This window comes from Balaenoptera physalus (genome assembly GCF_965194825.1).
Source record: "Balaenoptera physalus genome assembly, chromosome: 3".
NCBI lineage: Eukaryota > Metazoa > Chordata > Mammalia > Artiodactyla > Balaenopteridae > Balaenoptera > Balaenoptera physalus.
In genome coordinates, this window is record NC_138890.1 from 122,913,279 (window position 1) to 122,939,697 (window position 26,419).

Sequence of the window (26,419 nt, forward strand, 5' to 3'; positions counted from 1 at the left end):
TAAGGGCGACACCTGAAGCAGGAAAGCAAAACTTTCCCAGAAATCCCCCGCAGACTTTTAATTATGTCTCAGTGGCCCAACATGAGTGGCAGTAGTCTCCCTGAAGCCTGGGAAAGCAAGGGTTTCAGTGAGGTGCATTCCCACCTGAAGAAACAAAATATGAATGGGGTTGGTAAGGAAAAAGGGGAGCATGGCACCTGAGCCCCCAGCAGTGTCTGCCAGCCTTCCCATCCCTCATCGTGAGCCCCTGCTTCTGGCTTCTCCACCCAGGCCAGGTCTCCTAACTGCGGGCAGGGGAAATCTAACCCTAGATACCAAATGTGAATGCCTCAGTGGTGACCTTGCCTCCTCGCGGGGGTGTGGCCTCCTGGGCATTCCTTCCTGCTCCTCCAGCCTGACACCATATTGCTGAGACCACTTTATTTCCTTATTCATTCAATTAACAAATACTCTTGAGCAACTTCTATGTGTCAAGGACTGTTCTAGATACGAGAGATATGGAAGACACCAAGATCTCAAGGCCATACCCTTCACGGACCTTACATTTAATGGGAGAAATTGGGTTTCCGCCCCCCAGTTGTCCCCTTACCCGGGCACGTCCGTGCAGGACACAGCCTGCACCACTGTTTATTCCCCTGATGACCCTGCTCATTCCCCAGGGATCAAGGCTTCTGGCCTCCTCTCTCTCTCTACCAGAAGAAGAAGTCAGAAAAAAGGAAAAGCACACAACAAACATTATTTTTTTTCCGAAATGAACCCACTGACCTGTTCCAAGTCTCTTATGTTGTTCAACAGGATATTTACCATCTCAGTCTGAAGCACCTGCCTCTGGGTCACTCCCTTTGCTCAGAGCTTCCTCAGGAAGACTATTTTCACTTTTTTCCTGCATGAGAGACTTTGCTTTAAACACCAGTTCCGGTTTGCACCTTTACAGCCACCAGGAGTTCAGGAGATGTGGGAGCCCATCCAACGTATATCTCATGGAGCTTCCTCACAGAGCAATTCTGCCCACTGAGAGTTCACAGCTTAATTTCCTGGGCACATTTGCATTGACAGTCTGTGTGTTCTGAAGCTCCTTCATAAAATTCAAATTCAGGTTTTATTTGAGTCTAGTTGATGTGTTGCTTTGAACCTCTTCTTCGATTAGGGAAAGGGGATGATAAAATCTCAGGCCTGACTTACCCCCACTAACTCAGGACCCCATGTATAAAGGAAATATGACAGTGTCAGAGGCATCATATGCAAAGATATTCAAAGAGAAAGGGGGTCCTTGAGGAGGTTTGAAGGTTCTGTGTGCAGGGGATCAAGGGTAATGTGGTTGAATTTATAAATTTCTCAACTTCCCAACGTATACTCCTTACCAAACTGCCTCATCTCCAGCTCCCATGCTCTGTTTTGTGTTCTCTGTCCCAACTAAACATGGGATTTCCTTCTCTCATTTCAAAACCTTCCCTCAAGTGCTTTTCCCTGCTCTCTGCCAAGCACATCCTTCAAATTCATCGCTCAGGATATTCCTCCTCCTTAAACTTGGCACATGCACGCCAGCCTCCCTGTCTTCACCCTGCTCAGCCTGACTCTCCCTTGGCACTTGTATATAGCTGTGTCCAACTATCCATCACTTGCCCCTTTACTGATGGCTGTGCCGATTCATCATGAAATGATACAACTCAGAAAAGGGACATCAGGGTCGTCTACATCCTCGGGAACTCCCCATTATAGATTGTGTAACTCCTTGCCCAAAATAGATCATCTGTAAATGAGGCCGCGGCAGGTTTAAGATGCAAATTTTCTCTTCGGCAGGCTTGATATTCTAGGCAATTTACATTGGAGACTGCAGAGCAGTGGGTGTGTAACTGGTTCCAACCTGTCTGGGTGGTGACGCAATCGTGGGGAGGCCATCTGTGTTTCCTCCATCTGCTGAAGCTTCTCTGCGCCTAAGCAAGTGCAATAAACCAACAGCCTCGCCTCTCTGAGCAGCCTTCTCCGACTGGACCACTCCTCTTTGGGAGTCCACGGACTCTGAGGCTCCAGAGCTGTAGGTCTACAGATGGATCACGGTTCCATGCACGTGCCAATAAAGAATTGCAGAACCTCTGAGCCTCAGTTCCCTTATCAATAAAATGGGATGATTATGTATTCCTCATAAGTTTGATGTGAAGACTGTGTGAGAAAATGTTCAATGAAACCCTTTGTACATTGCAGGTGCTGAGCATTGTTAATTCTCTGCCCCTCTCTATCATATTCTCCTGCCGGGATATTCATTGTTCGTTTGCATGAAGTCTCATTTCCCCTCCATTATTGTGAACCCCTCCAGGACAAAAGTCATATCTTATCTGTCTTTACATAGGGAAGAGTAGGATGATAGAAGGAACATAAAACCATCTTGGTCATGGACCTGCCATTCACCATCTGTGTGACATTGGGCTAGTTCATTTGTCAGTAAAACAGGGGGTTTGGTTTAGAGGATTGCTAAGGTCTGTGTGTCTGACCTAAATCCCCTAAAGAACTTAGTAAATGGGCATCTAGGAAGTGTGAGACCCAAGACTTTTTAATAGGTGAATAGGAGAATGTCCAATATCTTAATGGCATTGTGGTCACACTGGGAGTTCCTTCCTAATGGGCTCATTCAAGCCCAGCAGACTAGAGAGCTTGATCCTGCTGCAGCTTCTCAGGCCCACAGAAAGAAGGTGTCCCTTGGAACTGAAGCCCCACCCCAAGCCAAATTCTAAGAACCAGGAAAGCATGTCACAAGAGTACACACCCTCCCCTACATCACATCCATTCAACTGCCCAGCAAGACTGATGTGAGGATGCTGGTGGGAATAACGGATTGAGAGATAGGAGTCTAAATTCAGGCTCTGCTATCTCCCTTCCATTTTTTTTCTCACAGCTGATGCTGGAAGCTAAGGTACACAACTGGTGAGCAAATGTTTGGTACCTTCCCCACCCACTGATAGTATAATGAAAGTCAGTATTGATGCTGAGAATTGCTTTGAATTATCAAGTAAAAAATGCTCTATGGGTCAGATTATAAAATTGCCAATTCTATGACCATATCTTTACACAAGGAGAAAGGTTTTTCCCTGTGTCACGCCATTTATTTAAAGTTATACACAACCTGACAAATTTGCTATACAACCAATCAATTTAGATAGTATCTTTGAGCCTATATTAAACAAAGCTGGGATGAAGGTTCCTGTTCTTGGCTTGTTCCTGGTACCATCACAAGAATATCTACCACATTTGTTTCTAATGAGCTTGTTTGGATCTTTCCTTAAGAATGATAAGACACAGGATCACTCCAATGCAATGTCATTTCTGTCTCTAAGACCAGGAACCTCAAACATTACAAGTTTCTATAATTAATTGAAATTGGCCAAAGGTCAAACTAGTGGGAGGAAGGGGTTGTAAATTAGTCACCAAAGGGAAATGACTTATCCAGCTCAAAAGATAAGTTAACCTACCTGTGGTCCTAACCTCCATTTCAGGACAGTCCTCATTTGGAAATCTGGACTGGAAGGCAGTAAGGTAAAGAGGTGTAACTCATTCTAAGATGTGAGCTCCTGGCGATTTTCAATTTTCACAAATTCTTGAGTTTAAGAATTTGCAGAAGGACTTGGAAACAGATGTTATGAAGACTGCCAACTCAAATGCACCTAAGCGTCACTAATATATCCTGCTTCATCAGTTTGGAATATGAAATAACCTCGCATTTCTTTGAAAGTTCAATTTATAATAACTTTAATCCCCTGTGCTCACTGAGAAGAGAAGTCTATACTTTCTTTCCTGGCCATTGCTCATGAGGAGACTAAGAACCCAAGTCCACAAAGGACCCAAGTCCACATTCACTCAGGGAAGATGATGACAGCTCTTGCTGTGTCTCTACTGAAAGCATTAGTGCATCGGTCTAGTGCAAGCAGAAAGGCTGCCGCCACCAATCATCTGGGGTCGGGGAGGTCAGCAGGGCAGAGTGCTTCTCCTTAGAGTGCCATGTTCTGCTCAGCTATGAGGCTCCGTGCCATGGCAAATGGGGTTCCAACAGGGGAAGTCTTTGTGATCAGTCCTCTTTCTCACATCCTCAGCTATTTTCCACTGGGCATGGACACTGTATGAAGATGACTGAATCAGGAAAGGACAATGTCAGTGCCAGACCAGCTCTACTCTTGGACCATCTTGACCCTGTTCTTGAACTGAAGGCACTTGAATGTACCTGATGGTGAGTTTCCCCTTGAGCCCCACCCTAATGACTTATCTTACCAAGTTAATTCAATTTAAAACATTTCCATATTTCAGAGATGTTCTAATAACTTGGAGTATCTAAAACAAGGACTTTGAGTCTTGTTTCTCTTCAACCTCCAAAGAATCCTCCAAATCCCATCATAAATACAAGATTGGTACTTAAAGGAGTGCACTGTCTAATGCCATTGCCAATAGCAGTCAAGCACTAAGACTTTGTCAGGTCAGGGAATACCCTCTTACAACCCTTCTATGTGAACCCTGGGAGAGCACTAGCCTTACATCAACTGAACCTCTCATATAGCTCAGCCCAGAACAAAATTGCCTATGTCAAAGTGATTTGATAGCTAGAATCAGAAACAGCAACTTTTAAAATGGCCTTTTTCAAATAGTAATAATGAAATAATAATTTTAAGTCCTACGTCATTGGGTGATAAAGACACACTGATAGTTTGTGGGAATTGACTTCATGCTGAGTACTTTCATACATATCATCCTTATTAATACTCAGTGAAAAGGAAAGAGGAAGAAGGGAAGAGCCCTGAGCCCCCAGATGTGCAGATACTATGCTAGTCCTGATGTACTTTGTCTCGTTAGAAAGCTAAGGCTGAGAGAAGTTAAGGAACCTGTCAATGTTCACACAGCCAGTACATGGCAGAGCTGGGATTCAGAATCAAGTCTTCGTAACTCCACCATCCATGTCTTAACCACTGTACCCTAAGGCCTCTCTGGCTTAGCAATGAGGTAAGTTGTTACCTCATCAAAGCGGCACAAAAAAAAAGGTATGAGGTCCATCTAAAATTCTGTCTCCGGGCTTCCCTGGTGGCGCAGTGGTTGGGAATCCGCCTGCCAATGCAGGACACAAGGGTTCAATCCCTGGCCCAGGAAGATCCCACATGCTGCGGAGCAACTAAGCCCCTGCGCCACAACTACTGAGCCTGCGCTCTAGAGCCCACGAGCCACAACTACTGAAGCCCGTGCGCCTAGAGCCCATGTTCTGCAATGGGAGAAGCCACCGCAGTGAGAAGCCCGCGCACCGCAATGAAGAGTAGCCCCCGCTCACTGCAACTAGAGAAAGCCCATGCGCAGCAATGAAGACCCAACACAGCCAAAGATAAATAAATAAAATAAATAAATTAAAATAAATAAATAAAAATTCTATCTCCTTCTCTCCTTGTAGCTCTGTTCCATGCCAGGTGTGCTTTGGTGATTAATGCTTTTGAAGCTCTGGGTGTGTCCAGATGATCTGCTATCTACAGCACACAAATGGGAAATTTCAAGATGGTGTTCTTTAACAGGCTTGCCACCAAATGCTGTCAGAAAACTAAAATTGTCCAGGTTATTTTGAGACCAAACTCAAAGTTTTATCCAGCTTCTCCTCAAAGTAAATTGACATCCATGAATCTGAGAGCTGTTCTCTGCCTCACATTTTAGTTGGAGTCATATAGCTAGAGTTTGTGTTCAAATTCATGTCCCTGTGTTGACCCTAACGCTTCTGAAAAGCCCAGTGGAATTACAGGGTCTCAGGTGGAATTGGGGGCCTGCCTTCATTTGCTTCAAAATAAAGACAAGAGTTGACTCAGAATGTGAACACAGAACCAGGAATAAAATTAGAATAGCCCGTTTTATGTTTACACACCACATAAGCTGAATGTGGGTGTAGCTTGTTTACTTTTAAGTATAAATTACCAAGTTTTCCCACCTTGAGATAGAAACCTGACCTGTGAGACAGAATTTTCTCTTCTTCCCTCCTTTTCTAACAAGTAGGGATGGCTCAGTGAAATGTGTGTTGGTTTTCATTCCAGGTGAGAAAGTAGAAGTAAGCCTGAAAATTCTGAGTAATGCATCTAAGATGCATCTGAGACCAGACTGGACGGGACACTAAAACAAACAGTAACAAGGACCGGAAATGTCACCCCCCCACACCTGCCCCATTATTGGCGCTTGACACTTGGCCCTGGGTCCTGACGTCCTCATAGTCGCTGTGTAGCCCAGGAAGTGATGCAGGGCGGCACACACAGAGAATCTTTTCCTGGAAATGGGTTTGGAAGACAGCTTATTATACACAGTAAGCCCTTGTGTATGTGATTGAAAATAAACTCAGACAGTGCATCAGGTTACAGTTATGTGTTGAAAGGTGAAAATCCACCTATCCACGTGCCCTGACCGAAGACTTTGCCCGAGCCTGGAATCCCATCCCAAGACCTCAGACTAAGTGATCAGATACTTCTTTATCCAGAGTCCAGTGACTTAGGGATAGACTTCCATGGAATTTAAACTTAGTTTAAAAAACACATAACTTTTTGGGACTTCCCTGGTGGCGCAGTGGTTAAGAATCCGCCTGCCAATGCAGGGGACATTGGTTCTATCCCTGGTCCGGGAAGGTCCCACATGCCGCGGAGCAACTAAGCCCATGTGTCACAACTACTGAGCCTACGCTCTAGAGCCCGCGAGTCACAACTTCTGAGCCCATGTGCCACAACTACTGAAGCCCGCGAGCCTAGAGCCTGTGCTCCGCAACAAGAGAAGCCACCGCAATGGGAAGCCTGAGCACTGCAATGAAGAGTAGCTCCTGCTCGCCGCAATTAGAGAAAGCCCACAAGCAGCAACGAAGACCCAACACAGCCAAAATAAATAAATAAATAAATACATACATTTATACAAAAAATAATAATAAAAATAAAAAACACATAACTTTTTGGGTCTTTTTAAGAAAGGAGACCACGTTGTATGAGATGGTCACATGATCTTTTATCTGTCAGCTTGTTACTGGTTACCCAGATGCCACTGTGGAGGGACTATTCTGGGTCATCTTTCACATATTTTTCTCCATTCATTGTTCATGATATTATCCAGTCACAGCGTGTTTGTTGGCCCTAAGCTGTATGAATGAAAAATATGACAAACTTTCAAGCTTTGTCCCTCCAGACAGAAAAAAAAAAAATCATAATTTTTTTATCATTGCTTTTGATTCTCTAATGAAGTTCTTGTTAAGGAAATAATATTTCTGGACCAGAAAATGGTGTATATGTGTCAGGATGTTATGTCTTTTCTTCCTCCATGATGTACATCTCAGTTGAAATGTTTCCTTCCTGTCTTCCTTTCCCATGCTGTACAGCTATAGTTCTGGAGCTGACTGTATAATTTCAAGAGGATAATTTTCTATCAACTTAAAACACTTAGGAGGACTCAGGAAAAAGTCTTTTGGCACCTACTTAGGGAGAACTATTATGCTGGTTGCAGTAACATTTTGGAAATAAGAAGTGTCTTTAGTCTCATGATTACATAAATTTCTACTTGGCAAACAAGGATTGTTCTGGCACTGTGGGCCTAGAATTTAAGACATCATCTTTTTTACCTAAATTCCTTTTCTGTGAATCTACATTGTTGGTGAGGACACAACCCAGGGGAGTATTTGTTGTAATTCAGTGCTCAAGAATATGGACAAAGGTTCAGGGGACTTAAATATTTTAAATTATTTTAGCAGGTACAGAGGACTGGGAAGGAGGGAATCACAGCTTCTCATTCAGTTAGCCCGTGGACAGCTACAGGAGAGAGCTCTAGGGCCCACGGGGGGAAGCATGGCTCCTGTATTTTCATAATACGCTCCCTGAAACAGAAACATTTCAGGTAGTAAATGAGTCCCAGTGGCAGCTTAATGCTATAAAAAGAGTTAGAACTTTTGCCCTAAGTATAGGTTCCCAGCCTGTGCACTGTGGGCTCCTGGCAGTCTGCAGTTTTGTAAAGGATGAGAAATTGGGTAGAAAATAGCCTGGATGATATGTCTCATACAGTTGTGTCCTAGGTCAACTAACATAGTGGTTAAGGCCCTGGAGCCTTACAGGTTTGAATCCTGGCTACGCCTCTTACTGGTCATATGGCCCTGAACAAGTTATTTCACTTCTGAGTGCTTCCGTTTCTTCATTTCTGTAAAATGTGAACTAGTGTCACATACTTAGGAGTCAACACACTTTAGCTATTGTTTAGTATGGGCTAGTGTCACATACTTAGGAGTCAACACACTTTGGCTATTGTTTAGTATGGGCTAGTGTCACATACTTAGGAGTCAACACACTTTAGCTATTGTTTAGTATGGGCTGGTGTCACATGCTTAGGAGTCAACACACTTTGGCTATTGTTACTGTTTGACAGACATATAAGTGGCTGCCATCATGATAAATTAAAAAGACATTCAGGGACTTCCCTGGTGGCACAGTGGTTAAGACTCCACGCTCCCAGTGCAGGGGGCCCAGGTTCCTTGATCCCTGCTCAGGGAACTAGATCCCACATGCTTGCCACAACTAAGAGTTCGCATGCCACAACTAAGGAGCACATGTGCTGCAACTAAGGAGTCTGCCTGTCGCAACTAAGACCTGGCACAACCAAATAAATAAAATAAATAAAAAATAAAATAAATTTAAAAAAATTCATTTGAATGTGATTTCATTGCTACTCTTTGCAAATATATAAAGTTTCAGTGGATGGAAACCAAATGTAGGATTACCATCATATGGGAGGTCCTTGTTCTCAGAAAGGGATAGAAGGAATAAAGAGGTGGGGCTGAGTTATCCTAAAATAGAGATGATATATATGGCAGGCAAGGCCAATGTCTCCCATTAAGCACAGTAGATAGATAGTCTAGGACTCATGATACTTTTAAGAGCTCATAAAAATGCTCTTTTAGGGGGCTTCCCTGATGGCGCAGTGGTTGAGAGTCTGCCTGCCAATGCGGGGGACACGGGTCCGAGCCCTGGCCTGGGAAGATCCCACATGCCACAGAGCAGCTAGGCCCGTGAGCCACAATTACTGAGCCTGTGCATCTGGAGCCTGTGCTCCGGAACAAGAGAGGCTGCGATAGTGAGAGGCCCGCGCACCACGATGAAGAGTGGCCCCCGCTTGCCACAACTAGAGAAAGCCCTCGCACAGAAACGAAGACCCAACACAGCCATAAATAAATAAATAAAATTTTTTAAAAAATGTTCTTTTATTATTTATTTATTTAATAAATTTATTTATTTTATTTTTATTTATTTTCGGCTGTGTTGGGTCTTTGTTGCTACTCCCGGGCTTTCTCTAGTTGCAGCAAGCGGGGGCTACTCTTCATTGTGGTGCGCGGGCTTCTCATTGCAGTGGCTTCTCTTGTTGCAGAGCACGGGCTCTAGAGCTCTCTAGTAGTTGTGGCGCACGGGCTTAGTTGCTCCGCGGCATGTGGGATCTTCCCAGACCAGGGCTCGAACCCGTGTCCCCTGCAATGGCAGGCGATTCTTAACCACTGCGCCACCAGGGAAGCCCATAAAAATGTTCTTTTAAAATTAGAAGAAATGTTTTAATATGTAATATTAGCATAGAACTTTTGCATATAATTTTAATATTTTTATAGGGGAAGGGTCCAATGAAGACAAAAGTATTAGGGCCCATGGAGGTCATAATGTTGCCCTGACTTGGCAAGTGCCTCGGTTACATTTGCTCATGTACTTCTCTGTGTCCCCTACTGAATGGGGAGATCTCGGAGCAGAGATTGCATCCTCTTTGCCACTGTACACGCAAAGCCTGTTGTGGTGCCTGGCACATAATAGGCAGCCAATAAATATTTGGTGAATGAAGGAAATGATTAGCATTTTGGGTTGCATGCAACAAGCATGATGCCCTGGAAAGAAGGTTGTTGCTAAGTCTCTATGCGAGCCAATCTGAGGGCAGCCTAGAAGCGCATTTGAAAGTGGTGTTCTATGTTCCGTGGATGAATATTTAAAAGGATGGAAAAGTCATTGAGTAGGGCAAAAGAGAGAGAGAGACATATTCTGTTTTCTCTGGATTTTCTTTAGACCAGTCTTTGCATGAAAGACTGAAAGTTTAGGTCCGACTGGGGCCCAGCTCCTGGGAAGGGAGCCCTCAGAGGTGGGTCTTGGAAGAGTGAGGCTATTTGTAGCAGAAGGGTCAATGCTACTGCAGAGATTTGAGAACACCCTCCCAACCCTCCCTTAGAGCTCTTCTGGGTCCTCCGCTGCCCGAGGCAGGGAAGGCAGAAGGTATCTGGAGGCAACACCTCCAAGAAGCCAAGCTCTGTATGGTAACTAAGAACCAATCCAATTGGAGTCAAGTTGAAACATCAAGGTTCTGATCAGAGATCACTATGAGCTGGATCCACTTCATGGAACACTGGGAGGTGGTAGAGGAGATCTGGGAGGGAGGGGACAGAACTGGGGAGAAGAGTGGAAAAAATCAGGGTAACTAAAGTCGGGGGGAAAAAGGAAAATATTTTTTTGCTTTGGATTTTTAGGTGAATTAAAAATCTTTTGCTTCAATTCTTGTATTCAAAAATATTTCAAATACACTGTGATCTACTTACAATCGGGAATATCATACAGAAATCAAAATAAGTAACAATATGAATGATTCTTAGCAATAAAATACTTAGTTTAAAAAAGTCCCAAAGTATTATATATAGCCTGATAACTTGAGAAATTTTTATATGGAGAATTTTAAATACTATAATTTTCTCCATGTACCCACCACTCAGCTTCCATCTTGGCTGATCTTGCTTCATCTATATGCTTCGGCCCTCCTTTATTATTTTGAAGAAAATCTCAGTCATCAGAGAATACCATTTTTATAATGTTAAAAATAACTAAAATTAAAAAAAATATTTTCATGAATACAGTACATGCAGTAAAACTATATCAAAAGAAACTCAAGACCTTGAGAAGCACAGCACTTTGGATGACAGTGACTGCGGGTGAGGGGAGTGTCCTTGTGTAGATTAGCATCTGAGATTTTGTTTTGAATGGCCAGTTCTGGGTACTTACCACCTTGTTAAAAATACTGCTTAAAGAATTAGCTAGACACATAAAAGTAGATCATTCAAGAACCGACATGAAAGAGTACATGAACCAAGCATTCATATTCATCCAATTCTGTGCACTACAAGTCCCATTGGTCCCCTTTTCTGTCTGAGTGAATGAAGTCATCATTGCCTTCCTTTTCGAAGGTGACTACGGTGTGTGCCAGATGAGGACTTTGAGTCTAGCTTGTCTGAGGTCCTGGTTAGATGGGTTGGACTATGCATCCATAAGCATGCCCTGGTCCTTTTTGCTTTAACCCACTTCACTTTGCCTTACTCCTGCCTGAATTCCGGGACCTAGAACCACAGCTGGGTAGAAGAGGCAGCAGAATAATTGCGTCCTGCACAGGAGAGGCACATTCATTACAGCCAAATGTACCGTGAGGGCTCCAATAAGATGCCTGTGCAATGAACTTTATTTCTGGCAGGAGAGATTTCAGAGCAAGGGGGAAGATAGGGAGGAAGGAAGAAGAGAGAGAGGAGAGAGGTGAAACAGAAAGACAGAGAAAGAAAGCAGGGAGAGTGTTTACTCATAGCTATTTACAGTATATATTTTCTCAATCCAAGATGTATTTAAATGGATTAATTTGAAGAACTGTTCAAATTTGAACAGTTCTTGAAATTTTAAGAACTTTCAGCCTATGTCCTGACTTGAGTTTTGGATGTCAATACAATTTTGGTCAGTTGAATTGCTTGATTTAATTAACTCTGAGCTGTTAAGTAAAGGGGTGGGGGCAGAGTGTAATGCATTGAGACCCCCTCTTTTAACCCATGTTCTGACCTATTGAGCAGGTCATGTAAGCTCTCTGGGTCTCAGTTTCCACATCTGTTCCACATCTGTGAAAACAAGGAGGATGGACTAGAAGATTTCTACGATCCATTTCAGGGGTGACATTTTGTGATTTTCAGTGCTTGAACAGACCATAAATAGCACAGACAAGGGTATTTCACAGGGATTTAAAAGACCAGTACGTTTGGTCTCTGACTCCCCAGACTGATGTTCTGTTTCTATACGTGCAGTAGCTTAGGTCTTGAGCTCTCATGTATTTCCACATTTTCTTATGACTTGCAACCTTAAAAGGAAATGAGGGTTGCAAAATCTTCTCCACAAAACCCTGTGTTAAATGGAGCAAAACTTTTCTTAAATAAGGAAGAGTTCTCTGAATGGGAACAGCCACTAAATCAACCTCAGATTCTACGTATTCGCTAACACAAGTCACAGGTAGAAAATGTCTCTCTAGTTTGGAGAACCATAGGATACTGAGAACCAGTCCTGAAATACACACACACACACACACACGCACACACACACCACACTTATAATTGAAGGAAGCATCTTTTTTCAGTCTGTGCAGTCTGATTTAGGGCCCAGCATCATGGCTCTTCTATCTAGAGAGGAACAGGTGACAAGGCATTAGATGCTGTGCTTAATATGTGATGAAGGTCAAATCAGTAGGAGAAACACATTATTTAATAAATAGTGCTGGGATCACTATTTGTTCATTTGAAAAATGTCAAGTTGAACCCTTAACTCACATTATATACTTAAATGCATTCCAGATGGCCTAAAAAATTAAATAGAAAAGTAAAACTACAAACTAAGTAGAAAAAACATGTATATGATTTTGGATTGAGAAGCCTTTTCCAAGACAGAAACTATGAAGAAATAGGTGGATAAATTTGACAACCTAACAATTTTATATTTCTGTACATCCTAAAAATATAAAAGTTAAAGGCACAGGACAAACATGATAAAGAATCAATAGCTCCCTGATAGCAAGAATTCTTATTAGTCAATTCAGAAAAGATAGCCCTCCAAAAGAAAAAAAAAAAATTGGCATAGGCAATTGGCAAGAAAGAAGTACAAAAGAGCCTCAGGGATAATCAAAGTAGAATAAATTAAAACAACAAGATACTAGTTTGCCCATAAAGTTAAAGAGTTAAAAGACTGATAATAGCCTTGGTAATGGTGTGGTGAAATTAACATTCTAATATTAGATTTACTCCTGGCTTTAGTATAAAATCTTAGGAAAGGCATGAAAGCTTTCTGAGCCTCAACTTTCTCATCTCTAAAATGGAGCACATGATAGTCTCACTCACAGGGCCAGTGTAAAGATTAGATGAGATCATGAATTTTAAAAAGAACTTAGTAAATTCGAAAGTAATAGACACACAGCTATACAAGTATAATATACAGGTCTAATTATTGGGTCTGGTAAACCAAGTGGACCAGTGCTATGCCTCAAAGAAATAAAGGGAGATGGAGGGGTAAGTAAACTTGCTTTCTTGATGCCATATTTAAGCTATTGTACTACTCAGATAAGTTCCTTGAAAGAGCTGTGTGGCATTGAAGCTTCAATAAGCTACAGTTTAGAGGTGCTGCTAACAAGGACTGAGGCAGCTGGATATTGTTATAGGAGCAGCAGACACAAAGAGGGCCCTAAAAATGATGTTGGCAGGAGTGGATGCCCCAAACCACCATTCATTGGCAGCAAACATGACAAGAAGTAGTGATGGAAGCCACTTCCAATGACAGAAACTTCCCCAGTGGAACACCTGCTGAGTGTGGTCCCTGGTACAGGACTGTGTCCAAGGGGAGGAGCCACTAGCAGCGAGGTTAGTAAGCCTGGCAGGAATTACCCTCAGAGCTACCATTGAGAGTGGCGGCTCAGAGATGGCACTGTGGAGATCCCGGGAGAGGTGGAGACCATTGGTCTTCTGTGTAGTAGTTAAAACATGTGGGCTTCAGACCAGGCTTCCTGGGTTCAAATCCTGATTCTACCAGGATTTGCGTGACCTTGGGGAAGGTCTCTGTGCATCACTTTTCAGAGTTGTTAAATGTAGATAATAATTACATCTAACTGATATGGTTATTGTGAGAATGATATGAGTTAATACACATAAAGCATTTAAAGATTCGTGGACCATAATACACGCCTCACTCATGTTAAGTATATATTATTGCTGTGGTTATCGGTAATCCTACTACTATCACTACCATAATCTTCTTTTAGAGCGACTAACAGCTTCTCACTAGGAAACTTGGCATCACTGGAGGCTTATATTTTTGGTTTTCACCTCCATGCAAGACCTAGAGCTCCTCTATTTTTCCAAAAGGAAAGAAGGTCTAATAAAAGAGCTTTAATTTAGCAGTAGATTATTCCCCTTGCTACATAGAGAAGTATTCATCTGTCATTTGACTCCACCTCCTCTTTTCCATGGAAAGAAAGGAAGTAAAAGTCTTCAGCCTGCACTATGGGAACTTACAGCATTCACCAAGATGCAGCAGCCTCTCACATCCACCAGAGACCCCTTTCAGGTTCACAGTCTCAAATCCATGCTCCAAACAAGTGCCCCCAGTGGGAGGACTATTACTGTACTCCAGCAATAGAGAAGCCAAGTATAACTTCTGTTTCATGTATCAACAGTAAGTTCAAATATCTCAACCATGAATATTTCCTAGAGAATATCCCATGATGGTTTTGGAATTTCCAATATAGAGGAGCTTGATAAAAAATGAATGAGAGCAGGTCAAACTTCACTTCCCAAATGACTTTGCCCTTCCCTTCTAGGTCAAAGTATGCTTTGTGCCCTGGTGTTAATGGTGCTATAAAGCAAAACCTTTTCCCTATGTAATTTAGAAATTAAAAAGATTTGAGAAACTAATTTTAAAATACAGCATTTGGGTGACTGTGACCAGTGACACGTGCAGAGTGAACCTGCAGTCAGGGATGTCTGATCCCTACTGCCCCAAGGTTGGTGCTATTTAACAATTATAACTGCCAATCAGAAGAATGCTCACTATAAGATGTCCCTATTTAAGGCATGTAATTGGAATAGCAATTAATTATTCATGTCATGAGAGAGAGAGTGTACTTGCTACGACCAATAGTTCCTGGTATGGAAAAAGGAGAGGCTCAAGAGATGGTCTGGGTCATGCCCATGCCATCAGACACACAAGGTACCTTCATCTCTACTCTAAAAATGAAATCACCAAGGTTTCAAGAGGTTAATTGACTTGTCCAAGATCACTCCGTTAGATCATTATTAGTGTGAGGGAATAAAGGTGAACGGAAGAAAATAACTATTTGCCCTACGTGCCATCCATACTATCTTTTTCTCCAGGGAGAACAAGGAGCCATAACCATCAATAACTATAGAATATATATACACCAAACTCTCCACTATAAACTACAGAAGAGGTAGTCAGAGAGAAGGAGAGTAGAAAAGAAACAAAATGCCTGGACACTCAAAATGGACACAACAAATCAAATCCTAGATGTTGAACAGGCAGGACCCTTGGACAATGGGTCTACCCATGTTGTCAGGGATGAGTTGAAAGAAGAGAGTTATGAGAGGTGATGGTGCAATCAGCATTGTTGGTGCTTCTCAGAGGAGCAACTTGACTTTCCTGTGCTGTTTATTCCCAGCTACTCCATTGGAGCAAAGGGACCACCGTTACTTCTGGGCTTTCTTAGGGGTTGCTGAAAACATGTTCTCCTTTCCATGTGTAGTAGAAAGAGTATCCTTAAGAAAGAAAGAAAGAAAAAGAGAGAGAGACAGAGAGACAGAGAGGGAGAGAGAGAGACAGAGAGAGAGAGAGAAAGAAAGAAAAAAAGAAAAAGAAAGAAAGAACGAAAAGAAAGAAAGAAAGAGAAAGAAAAAGAAAGAAAGAAAGAAAGATCCTTTAGAGTAATATATGATACTGATACTGATTTGGCCAATTATCAGTATGAAAACATATTTGCTCATCTATAAAATGAGAATGACAATGATAGTAGTGATTTTGGAGAGTTGTTGCAAGAACTAAATTGGATGATATTTGTGAAGTAGTCAGCATTATATCAAGCACATCATTCTTCCCTAACAAAAGTGTATCCCCTGCTTCTTTTCTTAGGAAATAGAAGTAGGGGCAAAAACTGGTATCATACTCTGTTGGCCTTTTCCTCTTTCCCTCTTCTCTGCTTTGAACTTGAAATAAGAGTGCCTGGGCTGAATAATATACTTCTATGTTAGGTGTTTTTTCTTTTTTTCCTTTATCTCTTGAACTGTGAAATATCAGAGTAACCAAGAAAATAAATGTTCAATTCACCAGCATTTTGACCTTGTGCAAACCTTTGATAAGATAAGGCAGTTTCATGCAACCACTGGTTACATAGTCTCAGTGTCATATATTTATAAGGAATGGAACACTATTACTGTAGATTTAATCTGGATGTTGTATCAAAGTGTATTATCAAGCCAAGAGTTCAAGTTATGCTGTTAATGTGACTAAACCCAAAGTAAAGACAACAGAGTACTTACTCATAACACACTTTAGAGCAGGAATAAAATTGGGATGTACCTCTGAGGGGCTGTGGCTGGGGATAGCCTACTGATATTTACAGAATATGCCATGTTTCAGAGGACGCATCTCTCCCTCTGTAGTATGACTTGACTAGTATTCTGATCCTGCTTGTTTTAAGAGGGTCAACAAATCAGCCAACCTTAAGAAGAGTCATATAAGAAAAGTGCACTTGTGTTATCAGAAGGAAGGGAAGAGTGGGGATAGATCTGTTAAAAGCCCACTGACCATAAAGGAAGGGCAGATATGCCAGTCCTACAAAGGCTTGGCTGGACCAGGGAGCTCAGAAGCAGGAACTGTTTTTTGAGAGAGAGGAAGAAAAATGAACCCAGAGTCCATTATGGAGGGAAAACTCTTCAGTACATGGTATTTGTATTGGTTGGAAACAACAAACTTTGGTTGAGTTTTAATTTAAAAAAATTTCTTGAAGACATATTTAATTGCTTCAGAAAAGCCTGGAAGATGGAGAACCAAGAATCTAAAGAGGCTAGGACCAGAGCCAAAACCGTGCTATAGGAATTTTCTGACGAGGATGGTGTATTGGTTTGCTAAGGCTACCATAACTAAGGACCACAGACTGGGTGGCTTAAACAACAGAAATTTATTGTCTTACAGTTCTGGAGTCTAGAAAGCCAGGATTGAAGTGTCTGCAGGGCTGGTTCCTTCTGAGGGCTGCGAGGGAAGGATCTGTTCCAGGCCTCTCTCTTTGGCTTATAGATGGCCTTCTTCATGTTCACATGGCATTCTCCCTGTATTTCTCTTCACATTGTCTTCCTTCTTTGCATATCTCTCTGTCCAAATTGCCCCTTTTTATAAGAACATCAGTCATTTTGGATTAGTGCCCACCCTAATGACCTCACTCTAACTTGATGACCTCTGCAAAGACCCTATCTCCAAACAAGGTCACGTTCTGAGATACTTGGGATAAAATAATCAACATAAGAATGAGGGGGGGGGACATAATTCGACCCCAAACAGATAGCACCACTCGATACTACTTATAGGACCCTGTTTCCTTCTGGTGCTATTACCCCTGCTACCCAGATCACTGAGGGAGGAATGCTCCACTGCCCCAGGTGGAAGCACTTGGCTGGACTTGGTCTCATGCACACATCAACCCTGCCAGTGAGCAGAAAGAAAACTAGAATTGGACTCTTCAGTTTCTAGAGTGGGAGGCAGGTTCTGCCTTCTGCCAAGATGCATGCTATGAGAATACCTTAAAAGGATGTTTCAGTGGCTGAGCAGTTAAAAACCTGTCAGGTAGCCACATCAGTACTTTTTCAGCCAACCAGTGTCTTCAGGTAGGCATATTAGTCTTCAGAAAGAGGCTGTGAATAACATATAAACAGAGGGTCTAGAACCAAGTCAGTTGAAGAGGGACTCTAATGATTAATAGCAAAACTTGTAAATTGTAGTCCAAGTCTCTCTCTCTTCACATTGAGAGAGGTAGGATAATGTGCAGCCTTTCTGCTCAAAGCGATTGACTTCTGCCTTCACAATCCCAAATGGAAGAGGCAAGCACCCAGGTCCCTGTAGCCCTTGTCCTCTCTGACTTTGCCACCACAATCGTCTGTGATGAGACATATAAGTGCTGAGAAGTGGGGAGCAAATGTTTCTTTGGATTAGGAGAGAAGCAAAACGAAGCAAATGATGCCAGAGCCCTTGGTCAGAATCACTGCTGAGTAATAGACATCCGTGTTAGGAGAGTCTCTGTGGAAACTTATCTAGAGAGAAGAGTGTCAGGGAGAAAACTCAGTCCTGTGTCTTCTCATGGGAATACATAAGAATCAAATGAAATAAGCACCTGAGAATGAACAGCTACTGCCATGACAAGGTTCTTGGCTTCACACCTCTCATCACCATGCCTTCTATGGGTGATTCCTTCTGCAGGGCTCTCTTGCCCACTTGCAGTTTCATTATTTATTGAGCACCTCCTGGGCCAGGCACCGTGCTAGGGACTGGAGATGCAAAGATGAAGAGACTTGATCCCTGCCCTCAGGGAGATCCCAGCATAGTGGGGGAGACTGACATGCTCATAAAGAGCTACAAAACAATACTTTTAAAGCACATATCAGTATGTGGAATTATGTGTATTTTCATGTGTTTATAGTTATTTACTCTCTGTCCTCCACCACTACAGTGCAATGGACTTTGTTACATTCACTGCTGGGTGTACAGCACCTCAGCACCTCCAGTCTAGAGAATGTTCGGGATTCAATACATATTCATGAGTAATTTCTACACTAGAAGCATATCAGAAAGAGTGTGCAAGTCTACTGAGGGAAGTCAGGGAGGCTTCCCAGAGGAGAAGGCTCTACGTCATCATGATTTGATCTCATTGTGGTGGATTAATTGCATTATTAGCCATGGGATTTTCATACCTCCCTATATGCATGCCCTTTGACATTGAGCTTGGCCATGTGACTTCTTTGGACAATGGGATAGTAGCAAATTTGATGGAAGCAGAAACTTGAAATGTGGTTTCTGATTTCTCTCTTGGAACCCTGCTGCCACCAGAAACACAAGCCTAGACTAGCCTGCTGGGAGACAGGAGACCATATGGGACAGAGATGAGTTACCCCAGCTGAAGCCCATCCCAGACCAGCTAGCCCCATGAGAGTGGACAGCTGATTGCAGATATGTGCGTGAGCCCAGGCCAGATCAGCAAAGCTGCCCAGCTCATTCATAGAGGAATGAGAAAAAAATAAATGGCTGTTTTAAGCCAATAAGCTATGAGGTAATTTGTTACACAGCATTATTGTGGCAGTAGATAACTGATACACTCACCATCTGACTCAACAACAACCTGTGAAATAATACTTTTTATTGCCACTTCAAATATAAGAAAACTGAGGTTCAGAAACAAATAAATAGGAAGAAAATAGAATTTAGCCTGAGTCTTTATACCATAGCTGCCTTTATATTAGAAATATGAATCTGATATATCATGGGAGCCTGTGAGTTAATGATGTAAAGGAAGGGAGGAAGGGAGAGAGGGAAGGAAGAAGGGAGAGAAGGAGGAAAGGAGGGATGAAGAGAGAAAAAAGGGGGGAGGGAGGCATCTCTTTTGATCCCCAAGGCAATGTTCACTCCACTAATTTAGTCACGCAGGTGGTACTTAGGGAGTTCTCAGTGATGTTTATTATAAACCATAGGCTAAATTAAGATATAGATGAAAGGGACCTTTTCAAGGGTGAAAAAGGAAAAGAGGAATAAGCAAGAAAGGACAGGAGAAAGGCTGGGTATGTTTCTGTGAGACAGATGAAATCAGTTATCCTACTTTTGGCTGGGTGGGCAGGGAAGGACTGTCTGGAGAGGTGGCAATCTGAGATCTGAATAACAAGAAAGAACCAGCCATGTGAGGATCAGGGAGAACAACATTCCAAGGCAAGAGAACAGCTGTGGCAGAGGAACAAAAGCTAAAACAAGCTTGGCAAGTTCAAGGACTCTAAGGAGGGCTAGGGTGGTCTGAGCAAAGTAGAGGAGGAGGGCAGATTTTATTCTAGGTGACATCTGACTTGTGCTTTGAAAAATGTGGCTCTAGATTGTGGGGAGAATAGACTAGAGGCAGGCAAACATGGAAGCAGGGAGACCAGGTAAGAGGTTATCATTGTTGTCCGTCCCTGGGAGAGCTGATGGTTGCTGGACTGTGACATTGGTAGTAAAGATCATGAAAGTGGAGTTTTCTTGGAATTAGAGTCAATCAGACCTGTCAATAAACTGGATATCAGGGAAAGGCAGGAATCAAGAATGACTCCCAAGTTTTTGGCTTGATCAACTGGGTGAGTAGTGGTGCCATAGAGACAACTGCAAGAAGAAGCAGGTTTGGTTTTGTTTTTCCCAGAGTCGGGGATTAATGGGAAAATGAGAATGAAGAGAGAAGAATGGGGATAAAGTGTCAAAACTATTGAGCCTACGCTGGAGAGAGACTGGGTTACCTCCTCCTCTACAGTATCACTCTGAAGCATCAGTCCTCAGGCATCGGGCTGTGATCTAGTGTTTTAACATGTGTGAATGATCCAGGAAGGTTGGATTGTTATGGAATAAAGACAGACAATTAAAAAAATAGAACCACAGCACTGCTAAAGAACAGCTTCTTAGTAAATAGCAACAGCTCAAGGCAGAGCATGCAAAGTTTGTTTTTCCTCTCCTAACCTAAGCACAGCACACATGTGAGGTCAGCGCTAGTCAGCGGTGAGTTCTCGGGTAGCCACCTCCCTTTCCACACACCCCTCTCTGCCACAATGGAAAAAAGAGACCTTTGGGTCTGTTTTCTAATATAGCTCGCACTTTAATAGCACTTCAGCTGGTTGCTGACAATAGCTCAGTGAGGAGAGCAGGAAAGATACGATTATTCCCAATTTTTAAATTGGAAATCTGAAGCAGAGGCAAGACCAAATGACTAATGACTGGTGGAGCTGGGACCTTCCAGTACCTAGGTCAGTGTGCTTTCATGGCGCAAGACTCCCTCTCCTTCCTAAGGCTGACTCTGTGTTGTTGAGGCTCAGCCCTTTGAATTTCTCAAACATGTTCTCCAGCCTTGGAGACCACCTCTGGTCAACCCCAGTTTTCAGTCCCCTCCTCTCCTCACCCCTTCCCTACCCAACATGGATTCCACGGCTCATCCCTTCATCCATTATGTTGTACACTCCGTGAAACCCCGTGAGAACCCATCCTGTGATAATGTGAATTCAGTAGACATTCTCTACGTGGCCCCATTCTCATTTCACTAACCTAGGCATAACAAGGCTCTCCATTTTACACCGTATGCATCATGTTATGATGGGGTTTTACTCTACCATCACCTCCTTTTTACTGTGCTCCTCCATCACATCCACTGGCCAACTGTTCACCTCAGGTTCAGCACTTGGGCTGCCGAGAACTGCTGGAGGAAATCACCCATCGGCCAGGTGAAGGCAAGTTCAGGCTCTGCTCTGAGATCCTGCTCTATCTCCAGTTTGTTTTCCTGAACTCTGTTTTAAGTCTTTCTACTCTTTACACTTCAGATGCCTCCCTCACTTAAAGGAGATGACTTCTTACTTCACAGGGACAACAGATTTCATATGGAAATGGCTTCAGTTTCTGGCCATGGGATCCACATATGTTCCTGCATCAGCATTTTTTTTTTTTTTTTTCCCTTCCAATTACAGTGAAGGAGGTGGTCCTTCTCTGTTATAAGGTCTCTTCATCCACTGTGCTCTGGATCCCACGTTCCTCTGTCTTTCAGCTTGTGTATTTCCAAATTCTTCCTCAATAGGTTCAAGTCTCTATCAAAAAATAAGACAAAACAAAAATCCTTCCTTAGATTTCCATCTCCTACTCTAGCCATTATTTTGTAAGTCTCCACCCATTCATAGCGAACTTCTCATCTTTACCATCTTTTAAACTCTTATTCACTCTTCAACCTCTTACCAAACCTGGCTTCCTTCCCCATTACTCTATCTAAACCTGTTCCACTAACCAACCATCTTCATGTTGCTATGTTTGATGGACACTTCCTCATCTGATCTTATCTCTCAGATGTATGACACACAGTTAGACATTCCATACTTACCTTCAGGAAACATTCTGGACTTTATGGCATCATTTGCACTAGGTTTTCTTTTTTTGTTTGTTTGTTTCTGTTTTGATAGACTTTGAATTTGGTTGTTTGGAGGAATGAACATCATTGTTTTCTTCTGGAGGGAAGTTATTTTATTTTTTATTTATTTATTTATTTATTTATTTATTTATTTATTTATTTATTTTTGGCTGTGTTGGGTCTTCGTTTCTGTGCGAGGGCTTTCTCCAGTTGCGGCAAGTGGGGGCCACTCTTCATCGCGGTGCGCGGGCCTCTCACTATCGCGGCCTCTCTTGCTGCGGAGCACAGGCTCCAGATGCGCAGGCTCAGTAGTTGTGGCTCACGGGCCTAGTTGCTCCACGGCATGTGGGATCTTCCCAGACCAGGGCTCGAACCCGTGTCCCCCGCATTGGCAGGCAGACTCCCAACCACTGCGCCACCAGGGAAGCCCTAGGATTTCTTTTAATTGGCTGACCAGACCTTCTTTTTCACTCTGCTCTGTAGCCACCTTATCTTCTTCTACTCAGCTATTAAATTTCTTCTCATTTGACACACTCCTCAGGTGATCTCATCCATACTCTGTACACAGATAACTCCCAAACCTTGACCTACTGCCAAGAACTTTCTGCTGAACCTCAGACACATGTATCCATCTGTCTACATGACATCTGCATGGATAAGTTTAATAGACCTCAAAAAGAACATGGTGCAAATTTGAGCTTGTGATCTTTCTCCTCAACACTGTACTCTTCCTCCAGCAAATGATCCCACCATCCACTCAGTTGTGCCTATAAAAATGCTAGTTGTTACCCGTAATAAGTACTGTCATTCTTGCCTGCTTAGCATTCATTCACCATTGCACTGGTAAGAGCTCCTCAAATTTCCTTTCCCACTCTGCGTCTATTTGCTTCAGAGGGACAGATTCTGCCTTTCAGCCCCAGGAATGAACATGATACCCAGAACTAACTAATGCAACTCAGTTCTAGAATATTTCCTGAAAACAGTGAGAAGTTCTCTTCTGCTGGAGTTGCTACTCTGTGAGGATGTGAACCTGGAGCTGCCAGCTGCTATTTTGCCAGCATGTGGAAAGAGCTTTTCAGAGAGAGGGTGAAGCCAAAGCAGCAGATAAAGAATCAGAAAGACATCTACTCTGTGAGGCATCATCTGAACTCCTGGATCCAGCCATGCCTGAAGCATCTGAGCTACTCCCAGGACTTTTCCTGCACCTGAATCAATCAATTTCCTTTCAGGCTTAAGCGAGTTTGAATTGGGTTGCAATCACTTGTGCAGAAACAGTTCTATTATCTTCAGTGCCTCCCCTTCCCTCACCCCCTCACATCCCTCCCCATCCAATCAGTCCCTCAGTTTTTTTGATTCCACTTCCTAATTAGCTAAATATCTCTAAAATCACTCTTCTTTGAGTTATTCCAATCATCACTCTAGGCCAAACCATTATCTCTCAGCTGGACAATCACAGTGGCATTCTAACTGATTCTTTGTATCCTCTCCTGTTTCTTCAGTCTTCTCTCTACACAATGGTCAGCAAGATCTTAATAAAACCTAAATCTGACTCGGTGTCTCTTCTACTTCGAGCTCCTCATTGCTTCCTCTTGCCTAGATAATTAAGTCCCCAAATGACTCACATGGCCTGTGGGCTCTGAATGGGCTGGTCCCTGTGTAACTTTCCAGGTTTATCTCATTCCATTTTTCCTCTTATATTCTCTTCATCCCAGCGATGTTAGGCACTACTCCTAAATCTCATCACCTTTGCAAATGCTATTCCCAGTGCCTGAAACAGTCTTTCCCCTGGTCTCCCCTTAACTAACTATGATTTAAAGGTCATTCCTCAGGAGAAGGCTTCCCAAACATACTTCCATGAGCCATCTCTCACACCCCGACACCTTGTATTCTATACTTTTCCTTCTCAGTATTTGTATTTGTCATCATTTAATTAAGCATTTAATGTTATGATTAATTTCAAATCTAACTCCCCCATTAGACTGTATGCTCCATGAGGGATCATGCCTGTTTTGTTCATCACTATAGCTTATCAAAGGGCCTGAGATCATTTTGAATAATTTTCCTTTTTTCTGGGTACTGGGAGATAGGGTGGGAAAGAGAAATTCAAGAAAAACAGAGATGTTTGATCAGGTTTACAGATTTCATTTTAGACTAAAAGCTTTATTTTTAAGCTGTTGACCATCTGTTATACCATTAAGGCAGTATCTCTTTAGGTGAAGATAAAGCAGAAAGTTGGGCAATTTCCTAAAAATCTGGTTTATGTACAGAATAAAATATGAAAGAAAAAAGAAAAGAAAAACATACAAAACCTCAGCCTTCCCTGTTCTCTTCAACAAGGCATTTGATAAAAAATAATAATAATAGAGGGAGGAAGCAACACTAGATTAAAGAATTTTAAGGGACATAATAAATAGGTGCAATGCAGGGCCCTAGGTTTGAGTTTGGTTTGAATAGACCACTGTAAAGGACATTTTGGGGACAAGGAGGGGAAATTTGAATACAGATTGAGTTTTAGACAAGAAAAAAATTTATTGACAAGGAAAGATGGAGATTATTAATTAAAGAAAGCAGGTTACAAACAGCACACCATCTCATTTTGGTAAAAATATGTATATGTATATTTATATATGCATGGAAAAAACTTTCAGGATCTACACACAGGTGTGTTAACAGTGGTAATCTATGGGTGGTAAGAATACGGTGCTATCATTTTCTTATTTTTTTAATCTTAATTTATAACTTTCTACAAGGCACAAATGCTGCTTTTTGTAATAATAAAAATTAAAACATGAATGAATTTTTAAACTGTTTCAAGTAGGCTTAAACTGACTCAGATTTTCACTGAAAGCTGTCCAGGAAATTTTTTGTGTGTCCTCCACCTTGGAAATGAATAGTGTGTCCCAACTTCTAAGCAGGTCTCAGCGTGAAGGATTAAAAATTTTAACAGTCCTGGAACTTGAAAGGGAATCAATCAGGTATTGAGCATGCATACATTTTCTCCTGGCAATGTCAGTAAACGACCTCCCCATCAGGAGCAGGGAAGGTTGCAAGAAAGCAACCTGACAACGAGGTGCTCTCCAGTCAACATTGAAGCAACTATTTCCTGCTCTAATGGAAAAATCCACAGTTCATCAACTCCTAAGGGTAGTAAGTTCATAGGAAATTTAGGAAATGCTGAGTTCCAATGCTGTCTGACAAGGAGAGGGAAGAGTATTTTGAAGACAACTGCGAAAGACTGGAAGGGTCACTTATTGGATGCTATTGAACTGATTATCAAGAGACTTGCGTTCAAGCCTTACGCCTAAGGAATCGGGAAAGTTCACAGCCATGGGAGTCCTCATACCCTTTATCTGTAAAATAAGGTCTAGACAAAATCTAACATTTTAATTGCTTCACAACCATGGTTCATTGAATAACAAGATATTCTGTGGGACACTAAGTTACAACATTAAACATCCGGGAGAATTTTGCCAACATCCCCTTTATGAATTCTCAGACTGCTGAGCTAGTTGCCTGTAGAGGGCAGTAGTCAGTTAATAACATCTTTTTGACTCGAGCAGGAAGGGACTTTATGGATCCCTCTTTGTTATAGAGAAGGAAATTGAGGCCCAGAGAAATCAGTTAACTTGCTCAGAATCACACAGCTAGCACTAAAGCAGAGGTGAAAATATCGCTTTTTTTAATTTAATTTTTTAAATTGAAGTACAGTTGATTTACAATGCTGTGTTAGAAAATGAAGAATTCTGATCCATGTTTAAAAAAAAAAAAAACAACTTCCAGAGATCTAAACTTGAATTGCATTTAGTTGTCCATTTACTGAATCACCTCTTCTGAAAACAGTAACATCACCATCACCATAAAACAAGGACACTATCCCAGAAAACCTACTCTTTAAGACATTTTTCTTGAAGACATTTCATTCCAATGTCACTCCCCAGTCACAGTGCTATCCAGTGAAATTCCCTCAGCCTGTTACCATTTTGCTGATAAACTATGCTGTTGAAATACTTCTTTGCCAAATGTATGTATGTAGTCCTCAAAATGCTTTGGGGATCTGGATGGTGTGTAGAGTTTTTTTTTTTTTTTTCCCCCTCCTAATCCCATCAATGGCTGTGGTTACCTGAGGTTGGTGTTCAGTTATTTCAGTCATCCTGTGATCAGATTAGATCCACCACTTTGCAAGATTGTCTCTTCCTTGCCAATATTCCAGAAAATAGTTCATGTGGTCAAATACTATACATGGATTCAGGCTTTGTAAAACCATGACGAGGATATGTTTGATGTGTTAGCTTTGGGCTTTTCAGTCTGTTCTTATTTTGAGAAATAGGCATGTAGTGGCATCATGCCACAGTAGGAGAATCGTCAACTTTGGAGCCTAACAGAGGCTTAAATCCTGCCTCTGCTCATGTATCAGCCAGGT

General features: G+C 42.2%; 1 pseudogene across 1 annotated transcript in view; it reads left to right on the top strand.

Moving 5' to 3' along the window:
- The window catches only part of LOC309658535 (ras-related protein R-Ras2 pseudogene), a 70,613-nt pseudogene that overhangs the window by 14,433 nt on the left and 29,761 nt on the right, over window positions 1-26,419 (top strand). Inside the window, exon 2 of the transcript XR_014268326.1 lies at window positions 4,083-4,216. The product of XR_014268326.1 is annotated as a ras-related protein R-Ras2 pseudogene (transcript). The remainder of the gene's footprint in view (window positions 1-4,082; window positions 4,217-26,419) is intronic.